The sequence below is a fragment of the Megalobrama amblycephala genome, linkage group LG22 (assembly GCF_018812025.1).
Source record: "Megalobrama amblycephala isolate DHTTF-2021 linkage group LG22, ASM1881202v1, whole genome shotgun sequence".
Taxonomy (NCBI): domain Eukaryota; kingdom Metazoa; phylum Chordata; class Actinopteri; order Cypriniformes; family Xenocyprididae; genus Megalobrama; species Megalobrama amblycephala.
In genome coordinates this window covers 23,704,517-23,725,649 of record NC_063065.1, presented here as the reverse complement: position 1 = coordinate 23,725,649, position 21,133 = coordinate 23,704,517, and the positions used below count along the sequence as shown (strand labels likewise).

The 21,133-nt window shown below is 35.6% G+C and overlaps 1 long non-coding RNA gene across 1 annotated transcript in view; it reads right to left on the bottom strand.

Moving 5' to 3' along the window:
* The window catches only part of LOC125257510, a 46,683-nt gene extending 27,629 nt beyond the window's left edge, over positions 1–19,054 (bottom strand). Inside the window, exons 1-2 of the long non-coding RNA XR_007182406.1 lie at positions 18,719–19,054; positions 18,266–18,331 (exon numbers count right to left, since the gene is read on the bottom strand). This is a non-coding gene — a long non-coding RNA (uncharacterized LOC125257510). The remainder of the gene's footprint in view (positions 1–18,265; positions 18,332–18,718) is intronic.
* Between the last annotated feature and the right edge of the window lie 2,079 nt (positions 19,055–21,133).

Sequence of the window (21,133 nt, the reverse complement as noted above, 5' to 3'; positions counted from 1 at the left end):
TCATGTTAAAACATACCCTAAACCTAACTGATAGTGTTGACAAAGGGTTAGTTCACCCAAAAATGAAAATTTTGTTATTTATTACTCACCCTCATGTCGTTCCACACCCGTAAGACCTTCATTCACACTACGACTACAGTGGTTCAACCCTGAGAGCGTTGAGAATACTTTTTGTAAAACACTGCTTCATGAAGCTTCAAAGTTTTACGAATCTTATGTTTTGAATCAGTGGTTCGGAGTGTGTATCAAACTGCCAAAGTCACGCCACCCCATCCCCCAATCCCCCCTCCCCAGTGGTGAACCATTGAAATTTCGCAACACTTATGACATAACGAAGCCTTGTTTACTGAAATAACGTGACTTTGTCAGTTTGTTACACGCTCCGAACCACTGATTCAAAACTAGAGATTCGTAAAGCTTTGAAGCTTCGTGAAGCAGTGTTTTGAAATCGCCCATCACTAGATATTGTTGAATAAAGTCATTTTTTTTTTTGTTTTTTTTTTTTGGTGCACAAAAAGTATTCTCATCGCTTCATAACATTAAGGTTGAACCACTGTAGTCACATGAACTGATTTAAATAGTCTTTAGTATCTTTCTGGACATTATCTTGCTGTCAATGGAGCCCTCACTGAGCCATCGGATTTTATCAAAAATATCTCAATTTGTGTTCCGAAGATGAATGAAGGTCTTACGAGAATGAGTATTTAATGACAGAATTTTAATTTTGGTTGAACTAACCCTTTAATGTAGAGGGTGTGTTATTTTCAAATGCGCTAGAGCATGCAACGTCAACTGGCGGCCCGTGGGCCAAATCCGGCCCGCCAGAGATTTCCATCCGGCCCCCAGAATAATACTGAATTCAGGAATAGCCTTGTAAGAGGAAAAAAGTTTAGGGCTGGTCCGAATACCATTTTTTGAGCTTCGAAGCTTCGGTAGTAATGAACGTATTTTTCTCTCTAATAAAGGCAGGAATCTGTGTCTGTATGTCCGTTTGCATTTTTATTATTTCGAGAACCGTTCATCCAATCGACTTCACAAGGCAGTGCAGTGTCGCATTTGGTGCAATATAGATGGACACGTGAGACGCGACACATTCAGAATTAATAAACTTTTAGTAAACTACAGTCAGAACAGCGCGAGCGGGAAGCGGCGCACCTCATGCGGGCAGGGCTTATGCTCCGAGAACGGACACTGCACTAGTGATATAAAACGCACACACACAGGTCTGTTAAATTAAGCAATACTTTTAAGGTAGTCTAATATTTTTCTGACTAACAAATTGGCACAGTAAGGGTAGATTTAAATAAAGAAAAACGAAATTTAAATAAAGAAAAAACGAAATTTAAATAAAGAAAAAACGAAATTTAAATAAAGAAAAAACGAAATTTATATAAACAAAAACGAAATTTAAATAAAGAAAAAACTAAATTTAAATAAAGAAAAATGAAATTTAAATAAAGAAAAACGAAATTAAGTTAAATTAAAAACAAGATTAATTTAGATTGATAATAACGGGTAAAAATGCTAATACATTTTGTTTCTATTATTGTATTTTCCACAGTGTCAAAGCAACAAAACACAAGCTCAGACATGCACTTCGGTCCATACAAACTCCGCTGTTCTGAACACTCCCGTTGCTGGAACACGCGTCGGTTCTATTTCTAGCATGCACGCGTTTTCCGTGTCTCAGTGTGCAAACTCCAACCTGTTAAATATGGGAGCCGAAATAAAAACGGACATGCCACGCAGCTGAGACGCTCACGCAGCCAGTGTGTCGCCGGCCTTATTCAAGGGGAATGAGAATCGTTTCGCGGGGGATCCCAGGTGTGCAAAAAATGAAAATAAAAAAATATTCGAATGTCAAATTTTCAAATCGAATACCAACCCACCGAACGAATATTTCAATATTCGGGTCCGTTCCATATTTATTTATTTTTAAATCTAACGAAAAAAAAAGCCTTCTGAAAAGTAGCTTGTGCCATAGCCTGCCTTCAGTCAAGAATGACGATAAACGCGTTGCTCTCATTGAACATCTTTTATTGTTTCACATGCTCATTTTTTCACAAATGTCAAAATTTTCCTTGCCTGGGATTAGCGCACAATTGCGTGACAGTGATGGACAGCTTGACAGCCTCACAAATATGAAGCCTAAAATATCGCTATCGCCCCCTGGTGGCTTGCTGCAGTACAGGTAATATGTAAAAAATAAAATACATTTGGAATTAGAATTAGTATATCAAATAATAACATATTAGGATACAATTCGAATTTTATTTTTTATTACGAGTATCTGGCCCTTACAGTGTCTGCAGAGAAAAATTCTGGCCCTTGGACAAATATAGTTGATGACCCCTGCGCTAGAGCATATAGTGCCTCTCACCCGACATTTCATTTCTGAACTGCCAAGATACGTACCAATAACTATCGTAATCAAGCTTGTTTCCACCATATTTTTTTTATTGCATAATTCTGACTTTTTTCCCCTCGCAAGAGTAATAAATTCATAAATGCGAGAAATAAAGTCAGAATTATGAGATATAAACTCGTAATTGTGAGTAAAAAGGACCTCACAATTCTGACTTTTTCTCAGAATTGTGAGATATATGCTTGGAATTATATTAAAAGAAGTCACAACAGTGAAAAATAAACTCGCAATTGTGAGGGAAAAAAGTCAGAATTGTAAGATAATAAGTTGCAGTTATGTTTTTTAATTGCAAGTTTATATCTCACAATTCTGACTTTTTTTCTTACAATTCCGAGTTTTTATATCACAGTCTTGAGAATAGTCAGAATTGTGAGACTTTTTTTTCTCATAATTGTGAGATATAAACTTGGTAAAAACTAAATTTACGGTAAATAAATAAATACTGACAGCTGGGGTTGCCAGAAATTTACCATAAAAAATATGGTAGCAACACTTTAGGTTTTACAGATTTAACTTAAATTTACAGTAAAAGAAAAAAAAAAGTATTTCATGATATAATGTTAATTTACCAGTCTATTGAAGAACTAATATCTGTTTTGTACCTTTGTAATACACTAACAACCTCCAAACACAGTTGGTGATGAGAGTCACATGATGAATCAAAGCTCATCACAGGCAGCTCTTCCACAAGCTGAGAAAGTAAATTCTAATATATAGAAGGCGCACATTGTCATTCACACAAACACTAAACACCATCATAGTAACACACGACATTAAAAATTGCAATAAACATTAATTTAAAAACATCAGATGTAACATAAAACCCTAATGTACACAACTGATTAGAGAAAAACTTAGAAGAAACAACTATTTCATTGAAAATACAATAAATATGAAGTGTCACGCAGAATGTCAATTTACATTTTTTACACTGTGAATTATACAATTATGTTCTTTTTTACTTTCAAAAACTGTAAATTTAATGGTATTTTACTGTAAAATTACATTAAATGTAGAGTTAGATCTATTACAGTTATTTACCCTATATAGTATGGAAACTTTCTGTAAACAAATTAAAGGTGCCATCGAATTAAAAATTTAATTTACCTCGGCATAGATGAATAACAAGAGTTCAGTACATGGAAATGACATACAGTGAATCTCAAACACCATTGTTTCCTCCTTCTTGTGTAAATCTCATTTGTTTAAAAGACCTCCGAAAAACAGGCGAATCTCAACATAACGCCGACTGTTACGTAACAGTCGGGATCATTAATATGCACGCCCCCAATATTTGCATATACCAGCCCATGATCAAGGCATTAGACAAGGGCAGTCAGTATTAACGTCTGGACCAGCACAGCTGAATCATCAGACTAGGTAAGCAAGCAAGGACAACAGCGAAAAATGGCAGATGGAGCAATAATACCTGACATGATCCATGATATCATGATATTTTTAGTGATATTTGTAAATTGTCTTTCTAAATGTTTCGTTAGCATGTTGCTAATGTACTGTTAAATGTGGTTAAAGTTACCATTGTTTATTACTGTTTTCACGGAGACAAGAGCCATCACTATTTTCATTATTAAACACTTGCAGTCTGTATAATTCATAAACAACTTCATTCTTTATAAATCTCTACAACAGTGTGTAATGTTAGCTTTAGCCATGGAGCACTATCAAACTCATTCAGAATCAAATGTAAATATCCAAATAAATACCATACTCACAGGAATCGATGCATGCATGCAGCATGAATGACGAACACTTTGTAAAGATCCATTTTGAGGGTTATATTAGCGGTGTGAACTTTGTTTATGCTGGTTAAGGCAGTCGCGAGCTCGGGGCGGGGGATTGTGAGATTTAAAGGGGCTGCGCGCTAAATCGGTGCATATATAATTATGGCTCAAAATAGGCAGTTAAAAAAATGTATTAAAAAAAATCTATGGGGTATTTTGAGCTGAAACTTCACAGACACATTCAGGGGACACCTTAGACTTATATTACATCTTTTGAAAAGGGGTTCTAGGGCACCTTTATACAGTTTTTACCATAGAATTTTTACAGTCTTTTTCCATTAAAATCACGATCATTTTATAGGCTCCTACCCAGAGGATAAATAAATCCTGTTGTTTTCTGCAGACAAACAAGGCCCTTACAAGTTCATGTGTCTGTCAAATATTCTCTCATTAATCCTGCGTCTCCTTTGTATAGATGCTTTCTGCTCCAGCATAGTGTCATGAGATGTTTCCTACTGAACAATTCGTCAAACTCCTCTTGAGCCTCAGTTGAGAGGACACAAAACCCACACAATGTGACACTCTCCACATCTGTCCACATGATACACTGAATCCTCAAAGGCTTCAGAGATAATACAGGTTTCCCTTAACACCTCTGTGTTCCTGTCATTGTCACACCTTGTCAAAAAGATAATAATACCATGATGTGTGTCCTACCTTAGGGACAAAACTGATGGTGTTGTCCTTACATATACCTCATTACACTGTGAGGAACAGTGGCCAAGGCTGCCATCAACCAATAAACACAACGGTCACGGCAGTTACAGACATAAACAGTCCTGTAGACCTCAGGCGTCAGGTAGAAGAAGTCAAGAACTTGATGTTAGGCTGTTCAAAGACTACTGTAAGGCCTACAAAATAACATTCAATCATTCATACAGCTAAATCACTACCTACTGCACATATTCAAAACTCATCACACAGTCGGCTAAACAGCAGCGTCTGTCAGCAGAGGATCTTTTTAATTGCTTTGCAAAAGCATTCAATAACCATATCCATCAAAACACATGCCATTTTTCTTTTTCAAACTGAATCATTAGCAAAAATCCAAGCATCTACTACAGCTCATTTTTCAAAAATTTTAATTTATGTACAAAAACTGAATCGGAGAGCAATGTGGTTGATATGTACAGTAATTCTGCATTTCTGCAAGAATATTCAATATCTACAAAAAAAAAAAAATCTATTCTTGTGAAAACGTGCTTAATAGAATTCAATGTGAACTTGTAGTGTACTTCACATCTTATAAGTATAAAATGTGCTTGCAAATAATATAAAATTAATGAAATAAAAGATACTTTTGTATAAAGTGTATTTAAAAAGAATATATGTACACACAATACATGTTTCTTAACACACTTAAAGGGATAGTTCACCCAAAAATGAAAATTATGTCATCATTTACACTGTAAAAAGTAATACGCTGCATCTACTCCGCACAATTTTGGCAACAGATTACAAGCAATATGATTAATTAAATTCAACAAATAGAATCAAGATAGAATTAATCAAATTAATTCCTTAAATGTCAACCATTTAAAACGAGTAAAATTTAAGTCAAATTTAAACAAAATATCTGAATAACAGACGGACGTCAAAGATGAATTAAGGACTCTTTATTTTTTATTGCCAATATTGAAGACACCTGATGATAACAAGCAGAATCACTGAAGGAAAGAGAAACACAACAATTAACAGAGGTTTAGATGTTGATTTTATTGAAAATGTGTGGTCATCATCATGGTGATCGGTGTTTTGTTTGGCAGTTTGACTCTTTGCTTTTTATGTCAGTTTGTGGTTTTTGTAATGGTGTTTGTTAATTTTACACATTTTAAATTGTTGACTTTTAAGGAATTTGTTTGATTAATTCTAACTCAATTCTTATATGCTGAATTTAATTAGTAAAATTGCTTGTAATCTGTTGCCACAATTTTATTGAGTAGCTAGAGCATATTACTAAGTTGTTTCAAACCTGTATGAGTTTCTTTGTTCTTCTGAAGGAAGTTTGTAATCAGGCTGCTTTGGGGCACCACTGACTTCCATAGTAGGATCAATGTGCCCCAGAACTGTTCAGTTTCCCACATTCTTCAAAATATCTTCTTTTGTGTTCAACAGAACAAAGAAATATATACATGTTTGGAACAACCGAGGGGGTGAGTAAATGATGACAGAATTTTAAATTTGGGGTGAACTATCCCTTTGAGTATGTGCACTTTAATAATAATGGGCCTGTCCAAATACCCACACTTGCCGTCTTTGCATTTGTCTACTTACATTATGTCCTTTATTTGGCCCAAGTGTTCAAGTGGGAGAGAAGACCGCAAATGTGTGTAGAACTTTTGATTATCCAATGGGACGCACTTATAGTGTTGTAAAAATGCAAGTGTTTACAGAGATTTATTTTAATTTTTAATACTTTGCATTTTAAAATAAACTTCTAAATGTCTGTTCATTGGTCCCAATGTAACAGAAGACACAATTTAGTAATTGTGGTGCTTCCAATTAAGTGATGAAAAGCAGTTGCAAATGTTGTACAAAATACACATACACACCTCTTTGCAACAATAAAATGTGCAACACATGCTTTACTACCAAATAATATGTAATACAGTGCCCTCCACAATTATTGGCACCCTTAGTAATTATGAGCAAAAGCAGCTGTGAAAATAAATATGCATTGTTTATCCTTTTGATCTTTCATTAAAAAAATTCACAAAATTATAACCTTTCATTGAAGGAAAAGAATTGAAAGTGGAGGGGAAACTCACATTATGAAATAAATGTTTTTCTCCAAAACACATTGGCCACAATTTTCGCACCCTTGTATTCAAAACGTTTTGCAAACCTCCTTTTGCCAAGATAACATCTCTGAGTCTTCACCTATAATGCCTGATGAGTTTGAAGAACACCTGACAAGAAATCAGAGACCATTCCTTCATGCAGAATCTCTCCAGATCCATCAGATTCCCAGCTCCATGTTGGTGCTTCTTCTCTTCAGTTCACTCCACTCGTTTTCTCTCAGTGACACATTTTTGTGTTGGTTTTGATGTTTGTTTTGGATCATTGTCATGATGGAAGATCCAACCACGACCCATTATAAGATTTCTAGCAGAAGCGGTCAGGTTTTGATTTTTTATCTGTTGGTATTTGATAGAGTCCATGATACCATGAATCTGAACAAGATGTCCAGGACCTCCAGCAGAAAAATAGGCCCACAACATTAAAGATCCAGCAGTATATTTAACCGTGGGCATGGGGCACTTTTTATCCATGTGTGCACCAAATCCATCTGGTGGGTTTGCTGCCAAAAAGCTCTTTTTTTAGTTTCATCTGACCATAGAAGCCGGTCACGTTTGACGTTCCAGTCGTGTCTGACAACTGAATATGCTGGAGATTGTTTCTGGATGAGAGCAGAGGATTTTACTTGAAACCCTCCCGAAAAACTTGTGGATGTAGGTGCTGTTTGATCATTTTTTTAGGCTTTCTGAGACTCAAGACTCAACTAATCTCTGCAATTCTTCAGCTGTGATCCTTAGAGAGTCTTTGTCCACTCAAACTTTCCTCCTTACTTCACATTAGGATGGTTTAGACACACGTCCTCTTCCAGGCAGATTTGTAACATCTTTAGTTGATTGGAACTTCTTAATTATTGCCCTGATAGTGGAAATGGGGATTTTCAATGTTTTAGGTATTTTCTTACAGCCACTTTCTATTTTGTGAAGCTCAACAATCTTTTGCTGCACATCAGAACTATATTCTTTGTTTTTACTCATTGTGATGAATGATTAAGGGAATTTGGCATTTGTGTTTCCTCATGTTTATACTCCTGTGGAACAGGAAGTCATGGCTGGACAATTTCATGCTCCTAGTCACCCTGGTGTGCTAAAAAATGTAAATATGAATGGGAATATACTTCAGAGATATTTTACTCATAAGAATTTCTAGGGCTGCCAATAATTGTGGCCAACATGTATTGGAGAAAAACATTTATTTCATAATGTGAGTTTCCCCCCACTTTCAACTGTTTTACTTCAATGAAAGGTTATAATTTTGCGAATTTTTTGAATGAAAGATCAAAAGGATAAACAATGCAGATTTATTTTCACATCCATCTTTGCTCATATTTACTAAGGGTGCCAATAATTGTGGAGGGCACTGTATCTAATAAATTTAACTTAGGGTACATTTACACAACAGCAATGTACTAAACACAGAAAAGTTTTTAGCTTTTTCATGTACAGGTGACAACATTGTCAAAATGATCCCTGTCATGGATCTGTGAAAAGGACTAAAAACAGTGTATTTTGCATGCCAGGCCAGTAGTTGCCGATGTCACATTGTAAAGAAACACTACTTGCCTATAGACTGAACATGTAATATGCATGTGAATGACATCAGTTTTTACAAATTCGCATTTTTGTAGTTAACACAAAGACAATAAAAGTATCATATTCAAAAACTTGCACTTTGAACCAGTTTTCAAACGTTTACGTTTTTAGGCCCCCAAAACGCCATTGTTGTGTAAATGAATGCCCAAAACGCATAAAAAGTTTTCCCTTTTTAGTTGAAATCAGTGTCTTGTAAACATCCCTTACACAATGGAATGTTGTCCTCTACATCTTGTGATTTTGGGTCACGCGAGTTCCTGAACATGATGCATGATGGGATACGCTCCGAAGAGAAATATGAGATAGTGTGGGTTTAATGTGCATTAAAGGCACATTTGGACAGGACAGGACCAATGTCATATTGTCACAACCCCTGCTCGGGACTCGTTTTGTGTTTCTGTTTTGTTCCCGTTTCCTGTTTAGCTTGTAGTCTGTTTGTAGTTTTCTTTGTTGATTTGTTTCATTGATTGTACCCAGGTGTTTCTTGTTATGCTTGTTTGCCCTTCATCCCTGTCTGTGTTTAAGTCTTTGTGTATTCCTTGATCAGTGTCTGGTGTTGACCTGGTGTGTGTTGTTTTCAGTTCTGTTTTTGTCCTGCCTCTCCCCTAGTTTGGATTTACTCTTGTTTTTTTGCCCGTGTTTCTCCTTGCTTGGATTTACTTTTTCCCTATACTGCATTTGGATCCTACTCTCTGTTATCCCTGAATCAACCAGCATTACATAAGTTTTTCTTTAAAGTACATTTCAAAATCAATATGTTTTAATGATCTTTTGTCATGCTTTAAATAAGAACACTTATTTTGTTTACTAACATAAATACATGAGTAACATACTACATGAGTACTTGATTATAATTTTAACTGTAACTTGTTATTCAATATTACATTTAAAGTTAATATATTTTAAATGTACTATACTGCAACAAGTTGCAATAGAAGTGACATTTTAGTTTACCATGAATGCTTGTCAGTACGTGTTAACCATATTTCAAAGACACTAAGTAATCATGAAATTGAATATAATAAAGATGTTGGTTAAAAGGTTAGTTCACCCAAAAATGAAAATTCTGTCATTTATTACTCACTCGTGTCGTTCCACATCCGTAAGACCTTCGTTAATCTTCGGAACACAAATTAAGATCTTTTTGATTAAGTCTGAGAGGTTTCTGTCCCTCCTTAGAGATCCAACGCAACTACCACTCCAAGGTCAAGAAAGGTAGGAAAAATACAAAATTAATTTACTCCATTTGACTTAAACTCAATTTTATGAAGCAACGCGAGTGCTTTGTTTGTGCAAAAAACATAATTTACCACTTTATTTACAAAATAATATTATCCAAAGTGTGTTCACACAACATCAAACCCTCACATGAACACAAAATCCATGTGTCGTGAAGCTCTCGTGAACACGCGTTACAGATCAATATAAATTGGTAAGTAAAGTGGTAAATTATGATTTTTTGTGTGCAAACAAAGCACTCACATTACTTCATTAAATTGAGGTTAAACCACTGGAGTCACATGGAGTACTTTAATGATGCCATTCCTACCTTAAAAATGTGGTACAGTAGTTGTGTTGGATCTCTATGGAGGGACAGAAAGCTCTCAGACTTCATCAAAAAGATCTTAATTTTTGAACAAATGTCTTACGGATGTGGAACGGTAGGAGGGTGAGTAATACATGACAGATTTTTCATTTTTGGGTGAACTAGCCCTTTAAGGGTAACTGTTCAGACTGATTCCATTCATTTGCCACTATCAGACAAACAATGACAAAAAAATGATGTTCATAGCAGGACAGTAAGTAGGAAGCCTCTGTTCTAATGCTCGCCAAAACATTTCCAAAGACTATGTGATTTAATCAGAACCGTAATAATGTTTTGAACAAAGAACAAATCCAAAATAGTACTTTTTGATTTAATAAAGAAATGCTACACCTCTGCATTCAATAATAGGAACTTCCTCTCAAAACTTTAGCAATATAATAGTTTGGAGCTACTTTGCTGCCTCTAAACCAGGACGTTTATCATTATTGATGGAAATATGAACTCTACATTATACCAGAAACTTCTAGAGGAGAACACTGAATGATTGTGAAGCATGAACTATAGGTGATCCTGCAGAAAGACAAGTATTTACATATATAAACAAATACTCTTAGAATATTTGTGTGTTGCTTGTTTGATTTTCAATGCGACAGATCTTTTTTTTTTAGAAGACAGAGATGTCTTCTAATGTCTTTTACATCACACTGAAGAAAATTGAAGATTTAATCTCAATGTAGTTTAAATATATGCACAGAATTTTAAAAATGTTCCTAACAGTACTATACTTGTATCTGTCTCTGCTTATTTAAAAAAAAAAAAAAAAAAAGTATTTTAACTTCAAAAAAATAGGAGCTTTAAATTTAGTCATTTTCTTGCAGTTAATTACATCTTGACTTCAGCCAAGATGTCATGTTTACCTGAATCCTGTCGCTCCCAATGTCATTATCGAAATCGGCTGAGAAAATGTCACAGACACAAACACGCTTATTAATTTGATCCAAATGAAACATGACAGTTTCTCTCTCAGTATCAGACGGGCATCTCTCAGCAGCGCATACCTCACATACTCTCGTTCAATCAGTGACCTTTCAGAGCATATGCAAAGCAAGAGTGGCATGTATGCAAATTAATAAGCAATTTTGGGGATACTGCATCAATAAATAAACCATTTGAATAAATTATTTCAGCTTCATGATACTAAATCTGTTTGGGGAACCAGCTCTAGTACAGAATAAGTGTTGGTTGAGAGTGTTTAGCATACTAGAAAGGCAGGAAAGATCAAGATCAATAAACACATATCTTATTCTGCACTGCAGCGCACATAGCAGAAATTCTGTTTTAACTACAACAGCGATCATCTGAGTGGTGGTGCATCAATCAATAAGAAAGAATGAAAGATGAGAATTGTTCCACATTTATAGCCATGTCTAGCAAAAGTAAAATTCGCTTCAATCACTCACCATCCAGTTTCATCATCAAACCAAATTTATTGTCAGTAAAGTTCTGGGAATACTAAGAGAACAGAGTGAATTCCCAAAGCACTGCGGCTCTTTTGGGAACTCCAGCAGAGAATTCTGATAGCCTGAGGGGGAAACATACTGTACATGCAACATTCCATTGATACAACACTCTATTTGAATATTTGCTATCAAACTTCAGGGGGAAAAAAATCTATACGCACATTTACAGGAGCAGGAGTGACAACTGTGAGGTGCAGATGTGCTGCATGTTCTGTACTGTTGTATGCAGCTGTTAACAGCTTTGAATGATAATATGCAATTCCTTCTTACCCTGTCAGAAGACCATCCATATTGTCTCTATTTACTGTAGGTTACACTGTGTCTGTGAATGGTACTGGATGAAATGATGTGTTGTACTGCATTATATATTTAAAACATGTGTGATCTACAGAAATTCAGATAAATCAAATAACTTGAATAGCTCAACCCAAATGAAACTTGGTATTGATCCCAACTCATGCTGTTTTTCCCCCCATGGAACAAAGAGGAGAAATTGCCCATACAACAATAGTTCATAGTGATTATAGCTATCAAGCTCCTAAAAAGAAAAAGAAAACTCATCATAAAAGTAGTACACATGACTTGTATACCATGTGACTCATACGTTATATTCTTCTGAAGTCACACAGCAAAATCTCAGAGTACATATGGTCCCTCTCTAAATAGTGTTAAAATAACACTGAAGCAGAGTTACAAGTTAATGAAGATAATTAAGCAATTAATTACGTGAATGATTGTACATTAATGATGAACACCTGCTGTTAACAAGCAGAATCACTAAAGAAACACAAAACAGCCTTATTAATTGCTTAATTATCTTATTAACTTTAACTCTGTTTCAGTGTTACTTTAACACTATTTAGAGAGGGACCAAATGTACTCTGAGCAGAGTTGATTTAACTCTGGGGATTTTACTGTGCAGCTTTGTGTGAGGAACAGACAAAATGTCATCATTCACTGATAATCTTTGCCTTCCAATGCAATTTGCAAATGGCACTGTCTGTTTTTGCATACTGAAATTGCAAATCTATTGTTTGACCCCAGAACTCCTAGAATATAATGCATCATATGAACTATTTTTATCATGTTTTGAACTGTTGTAAGAAAACAAAATGGAAGCCACATCATTCAGAACAGCTAATTGTCCTTTTTTGATAGAGGCATCAGCAGAAATTATTTAGCATACTCTTGGACTGGCATGGGGGGAAAAAAAGACTTTTTAGCAATATTTTAGCTAAAGAAGCTAAATTTATGATAGTATTTTTGCAAGCATATATATTTGTAAACTTGCAGATCCACATAGGCTTACCTGCGGATCCACAAAGCCACAGGTTGACCTTTTAAAGCTGCATGGTTTGCTTTGTTGCAGGGAAGTTATATTTTTAGCATTGGTATATTTTATATTTATTATATTAGGTTTTATCGTTTATTAAAACGTTACATACTGGGGGGTATTCCAGAAAGCAAGGTTAACTTATCGTCACATATACCCTGAACTCTCGGTTGATTTAACCCAAACTTTGCTTTACTTCGAGGTATGCTGGTTCCAAAAACATGAGTATGTTCCACAACCCAGACAAGACGTTCTCAACCAAGCGACGAATCGATGATTCACCATGGAAACAGATGCTAAGAAAAAGCGTGCCATTCTACTTCCTTCTTCTTCTTTTGTTTAATGGTGATCTGCATAACCTACTTAGTGCATGTCTCCACCTATTGGGTGGTTGTGCAGTCATTTTTTTCTAATCTTTTTATTTAATAAGTAATCTTTATTCACTGAGAATAAGAATTATAATGTTTGTTTGATGCTAAGATATCACATATGTATTTTATTATAGAAATTATAGCATAGAAAACGCCCTGTTACAAAAAGGATAAAAAGCAGATCCATGTGTGAGATGACAATAAAAAAATACATATATTAGAATTGAATAAACATTTAAACATTACAACTTTATACTAGTGCTTTATTATACAGTGCTCAGCGTAAATGAGTAAATCCACTTTGAAAAGTAACATTTTAAACAGTATCTCAAGGAACAAAATGACAATTTCCAAAATGTTGACAAGACTAAGTTTTATATAACATCTGTTTAACTTATAACATGAAAGTAAGGTTAATAATATAACTTAGATTACACATTTTTCAGTTTTACTCAAATTGGGGTGATGCAAAATTGAGTACACCCCACAACAAAAACTACTACATCTAGTACTATGTATGGCCTCCATGATTTTTAATGACAGCACCAAGTCTTCTAGGCATGGAATGAACAAGTTGGCGACATTTTGCAACATCAATCTTTTTCCATTCTTCAAGAATGACCTCTTTTAGAGACTGGATGCTGGATGGAGAGTGATGCTCAACTTGTCTCTTCAGAATTCCCCATAGGTGTTCGATTGGGTTCAGATCAGGAGCCACTGAATCACTTTCACCCTGTTCTTCATAAATCCAACAGTGGCCTTAGATGTGTGTTTAGGATCATTGTCATGTTGGAAAAGTGCACGACGACCAAGGGCATGGAGTGAAGGTAGCATCTTCTCTTTCAGTATAGAGAAGCTCCCCAACACCAGCAGCACTCATGCAGCCCCACATAAGGACACTGCCACCACCATGTTTCACTGTAGACACCATGCATTTTTCTTTGTATTCCTCACCTTTGCAACACCATACAGGTTTGAAGCCATCAGTTCCAAAAACATTTATCTTGGTCTCATCACTCCAGAGTATAGAGTCCCAGTAGTATTCATCTTTGTCAGCATGGGCCCTGGCAAACTCTAAGCAGGCTTTTTTGTGCTTGGGCTTTAGGAAAGACTTCTTTTGTGGACGGCACCCATGCACGCCATTCCTCTGCAGTGTATGCCGTATTGTGTCACGGGAAACAGTCACCCCAGTTTGGCTTTATACTTCTTTAGATAACTGCAGTGAACTTGCATGCCAATTTTCTTCAACCTTTCGACCTGGACACGTCTGTGAGATGGTTGCAGTTCCATCTTTTTTAAATTTTTGTACCACTTTTGCTACAGTATTCTGAAGTAAAGCTTTGCTGAACTTCTTGTAGCCATCAGCTTTCTGGTGTAAAGAAATTATTTTCTTTCTCGGTTCTTGTGACATTTCTCTTCCATGTGGTGCCATTGCTGACAGCATGAAATGGGACAGGGTTTTAACTCCCTTTTATAGTCAACTGTCTGCTGGACACCTGTGTAATGAATAATTAGACTCACCTGTGGTTGAATTCTTGTTAAATTAGACATTTGTAGTCTAAAATTTAGCTTTGCTCCAGAGACTTTCAGTGGGGTGTACTCAGTTTTGCATCTCCCTAATTTGAAGTAAAACTGAAAATTTTGTTCTCTAAGTTATATTATTAACCTTCAATTTGCAATTTCAGTATGCAAAAACAGACAGTGCCATTTGCAAATTGCATTGGAGGCAAAGATTATCAGTGAATGATGACGTTATAAGTTAATTGTTTTTGTGTTCATTGAGATATTGTTTAAAATGTTACTTTTCAAAGGGGGTGTACTCATTTATGCTGAGCACTGTATATATACAGTACAGTCCAAAAGTTTGGAACCACTAAGATTTTTAATGTTTTTAAAAGAAGTTTCGTCTGCTCACCAAGGCTACATTTATTTAATTAAAAATACAGTAAAAAACAGTAATATTGTGAAATATTATTACAATTTAGAATAACTGTGTACTATTTAAATATATTTGACAAAGTAATTTATTCCTGTGATGCAAAGCTGAATTTTCAGCATTGTTACTCCAGTCTTCAGTGTCACATGATCCTTCAGAAATCATTCTAATATGCTGATTTGCTGCTCAATAAACATTTATGATTATTTTCAATGTTGAAAACAGTTGTGTACTTTTTTTTTTTTTCAGGATTCCTTGATGAATAGAAAGTTCAAAAGAACAGCATTTATCTGAAATACAAAGCTTCTGTAGCATTATACACTACCGTTCAAAAGTTTGGGCTCAGTAAGAATTTTTATTTTAATTTTTTTGAAAAGAAATTAAAGAAATGAATACTTTTATTCAGCAAGGATGCATTAAATCAATCAAAAGTGGCAGTAAAGACATTTATACAAAAGATTAGATTTCAGATAAACACTGTTCTTTTGAACTTTCTATTCATCAAATGAATAGAACGAATGATTTCTGAACGATCATGTGACCCTGAAGACTGGAGTAATGATGCTGAAAATTCAGCTTTGCCATCACAGGAATAAATTACTTTGTGAAATATATTCAAATAGAAAACAGTTATTTTAAATTGTAATAATATTTCACAATATTACTGTTTTTTACTGTATTTTTAATTAAATAAATGTAGCCTTGGTGAGCAGACGAAACTTCTTTTAAAAACATTAAAAATCTTAGTGGTTCCAAACTTTTGGACTGTACTGTATATTATATATTATATATATATTATATATTATAGTATAATATAATATTGTTTATATAACTGTAACTATATAACAAATTTAGTTACATTATTATAACTATATAAATTATATAACACGCATCTGAATACCTCATAAGCAAACTAACCCTGGAACATAACCTGCTACGGAGCAGGTTATGTTAAAGGGTTAGTTCACCCAAAAAAAAACCCATAAGACCTCCGTTCATCTTCAGAACACAGTTTAAGATATTTTAGATTTAGTCCGAGAGCTTTCTGTCCCTCCATTGAAAGTGTATGTACGATAGACTGTCCATGTCCAGAAAGGTAATAAAAACATCATCAAAGTAGTCCATATGACATCAGCGGATCAGTTAGAATTTGTTGAAGCATTGAAAATACATTTTGGTCCAAAAATAACAAAAACTACTTTATTCAGCATTGTCTTCTCTTCCGGGTCTGTTGTCAATCTGCGCTCACGACTCCGCAGTGACGCTGCTGACGTAAGACGCTGCTGATGTGTTATCTGGTGCGTTTACTAGGGCTGTTCGATTCCGATTCCTGTTTCTGGGATTCTATTTACATACATACCTACCTACACACACGTATATATACACTTATGTATGTGGATAGATTTTTATTTATTTGTGGTACATATATTTCATCCAGTATCATAAAACTATAGCTAAAATTCCTATTAAATTCTAAAAGCATTTTGTTCAGGAACAGACTCATGCACACTTTACACATATAAACTTTTTTTAGGGCCTTTACACATATAAATATTCTTCGCGTGAGTGTGATTGATTGTTGTTGTCGATTGATTTATTCTTCTTGTCCTAAACTACAACGAGTAAGATCAAACCCCGCCCAGCAACCAATTCTAAAGATTTCATTGGGTCAGTCATTGCGCTGATTGCCTACACAATGCTGAAATAATCATCCTACCTTAAACCATACTCTGTGTCACGACTGGATCCATTTATTTAGTCTGAACTTTATTTCTTTACATGTGACATGATTGTGTTGACAAATGAAATCGGCTACAGGCCGCGGTTTGTTTTAAAAAAAAATATTAAAGAGTTGTCGATTCCCCTTAATGGAATCGACTCTCAATTCCCAACACCTCGGAATTGAGGAATTGAATTGAATTGCTGGAATCAATTCCCAGCCCTATCGTTTACAGTCTGAGGGAGACGCACGCTGTAAACAAAACAACCTTCGCAAACATGTCTAAGGATTTCGACTCAGAGGAAGACTTGCATTTTTTTGCTCAGCCATATTTATTTGAACCCGAATACACGGACGAAGAACTAAAAACGATGGAAGAAGCTCCTACACAGCAGCAACCGCTGTCACAAGCAGCGTCACTGCGGAGTCGTGAACGCAGATTGACAACAGACCCAGAAGAGAAGACAATGCTGAATAAAGTCGTAGTTTTTGTTATTTTTGGACCAAAATGTATTTTCGATGCTTCAAAAAATTCTAACTAACCCACTAATGTCACATGGACTACTTTTATGATGTTTTTATTACCTTTCTGGACATGGACAGTCTACCGTACATACATTTTCAATGGAGGGACAGAAAGCTCTCGGACTAAATCTAAAATATCTTAAACTGTGTTCCGAAGATGAACGGAGGTCTTACGGGTTTGGAATGACATGAGGGTGAGTCATTAATGACATAATTTTCATTTTTAGGTGAACTAACCCTTTAAGAGAGTATGTTGCTCTGGCCACTTACATACCCTGAAAGTTACCTTCGTTTTTGGAACCGAAAGTTGAGGTTATCCGCTTACTTTCTAGAATACCCCCCAGGAGTGTGATAGTATATCCAAATGACAGCAAACTAGATTGACAGAGTGTGTGTTTCATTGGCTAAAAAGTAGCCTGCCACTCCCTCAAATGTTTTTTTGACATAGACACGTGATTTCTCACTATACCTAGCCTATTTTAACTATAAAATACAATTTTAGCCTATAAAATCACGTTCAATGTAACTCTTGTTGGGTTTGAACCTACATCTTATTAGTTACCAGGATACAGCTTCTACAATTTCCCATATTGAAATGAGACTCAACTCTCAATCAGTTGAATAGCTTTCAGTGTATCTAACACTTCAGATTGTTTTAACATTTTTTCAAACGAAAGCACAGTTAAAGCCGCGACTTACTTTTCCTCCTTTTGAGCATCTTCTGTAAGTGTTTGTGGCTCCTGCGGTTTGATTCATTTTCGATCACTGGAACAGCAGAGGAAATAAATCATAAACAAACATCCAAGATCACACCAACGCCGCGTCTACACCGTGACGCGACGCGTCAAAACTAGAACACTGCTGTTAGCTCTAAATTACACATTTTAAAAGCACAAGGTTAAAAAAACACGCGTCACGCTGATTTTTAAACGTCTAGTGTTTTATAACCAGGCACATCAAGTTAAAATAGTTTTAAAAACGCGTCTCGAGAAGCTTGTGTTATGTTGAGCTGCGTCTGTTTTTTGAACGCAATTACGCGTCCCATGTGAAACTATCCAAGCTGTAGAAGCGTACAGAAGCGTTCTTGTTTACGCGTCGTGTTCAAGTGCAGACACCAAAACTAAAGCGTATTAGAATAATTATCAACTTTACCTGTATGTTCAGTCTTCTTTGAATGTCTTTGGGAATTAAATTCAAACACTCCTCCTGGATATTCCCACTGATAAACAAACACAGTCTAGAGAAAGTGTTCCAAATCAGTTTTGTTTTCACAAGCCAAACGAGGTGAATGAAAATGTAAAGCGGGTCGTGCTGTCCTTATATTATTGTTAAGTCCTCAAAAATCCCCCGATAAGGAGTTATTAGATGTCAAAGTGAAATCAGAAGACTGTGTGGTCATAATCGGATGAGGAGAGATGAAGCAGAAGGTTTTGCTGCACATGGCTTGAAGAGATTGCTAGAGTTACTCGCTCTCCTCGTGCGCTTCTGAGAGGAGGAAACCACCAATTAAAACATTGCATAAACCCACTTACATACGTGTGTGTCTTTGAAGAATATGCACATGTAAATATCATTATAGTTACAAAATCCTAAAGGAATGCAACTGATGTGATTCATATGATTAACGTTTAATCCCAATTTTTTTTCCCAGAGATGACATATATGAATTTGTATGGTATTTGTAAGGATATTAAACAATCAATGTCAATTATGTAAAAAAATAAAATAAATAAATAAATATTGAAAAGTCCATGAAAAAATGGGTTTTATGTAGTAGAACACTAGGTCTATGGTGTCAATGCATTTACAAAATGACCAACCTCCAGCAATTAGTTTAAAGATTGGGTTAAATAGATGAAATTAGTGTTTTATTCCATTAACAAAGAAGTAACCATTGTCTGACTCAGTTTAAAAAAGGACAAAATTCCTATGCAGCAGTACAGCACAAATAATCCATAAAATTATGACAAAATTACATAAATTGTAGGAAATTGGAAGAAATGTTATAACTTCATTATAAACTGAAATAAATAAGTACAGACAGACAGTCAGATAGATAGATAGATAGATAGACAGATAGATAGATAGACAGATAGTCAGATAGACAGACAGACAGACAGATGGACAGACAGATAGATAGTCAGACAGACAGACAGATAGACAGTCAGACAGACAGACAGATAGATAGTCAGACAGACAGACAGATGGACAGACAGATAGATAGTCAGACAGACAGACAGATAGATAGTCAGACAGACAGACAGACAGATAGTCAGTCAGACAGACAGACAGACAGATAGATAGATAGATAGATAGATAGATAGATAGATAGACAAACAGATAGTCAGACAGATTGATAGGCAGACAGATAGTCAGACAGACAGACAGACAGACAGATAGATAGATAGATAGATAGATAGATAGACAGATAGACAGACAGACAGACAGATAGTCAGACAGACAGATAGATAGTCAGACAGACAGACAGACAGATAGATAGACAGAAAGATAGTCAGACAGATTGATAGACAGACAGACAGATAGTCAGACAGACAGATAGATAGATAGATAGATAGATAGATAGATAGATAGATAGACAGACAGACAGACAGATAGTCAGACAGACAGACAGATAGTCAGACAGACAGACAGATAGACAGACAGACAGATAGATAGACAAACAGATAGTCAGACAGATTGATAGGCAGACAGACAGACAGACAGACAGATAGATAGATAGATAGATAGATAGATAGATAGATAGATAGACAAGACAGATGGACAGACAGATAGACAGGCAGATAGTCAGACAGATAGTCAGACAGACAGATAGATAGACAGACAGACAGATAGTCAGACAGACAGACAGATAGATAGACAAACAGATAGTCAGACAGATTGATAGACAGGCAGACAGATAGTCAGTCAGACAGACAGATAGATAGATAGATAGATAGATAGATAGATAGATAGATAGATAGATAGATAGATAGATAGATAGATAGATAGACAGACAGACAGACAGACAGATGGACAGACAGATAGACAGGCAGATAGTCAGACAGATAGTCAGACAGACAGATAGATAGTCAGACAGACAGACAGACAGATAGTCAGACAGACAGATAGATAGATAGACAGACAGACAGACAGACAGTCAAGTCACCTTTATTTATATAGCGCTTTTTACAATGTAGATTGTGTCAAAGCAGCTTTACAGTGATAACTGGTACATTATTTTGGCTGCACAGCAGCTCTTAAAGAATAGTGTCAATGCAGGCAGATCAAAGCACTGTTGAATATCAAATGTCAAGTCAAATGTCAAGTGTCCCCAACTAAGCAAGCCAAAGGCGACAGCGGCAAGGAACCCAAACTCCAACAGGTGACATCAGGTGGCAAACAAGTGGCAAATAGGTGTTAAAATGGAGAAAAAAACCTTTGGAGAAACCAGGCTTAGTCGGGGGGCCAGTTCTCCTCTGGCGAACAGTGCTTTGTTACGACTCAGGTTGCTATCATTCACAACATTCAAAGTATTTAATTCAGTTCCATCCAGTTGAGGATCATATT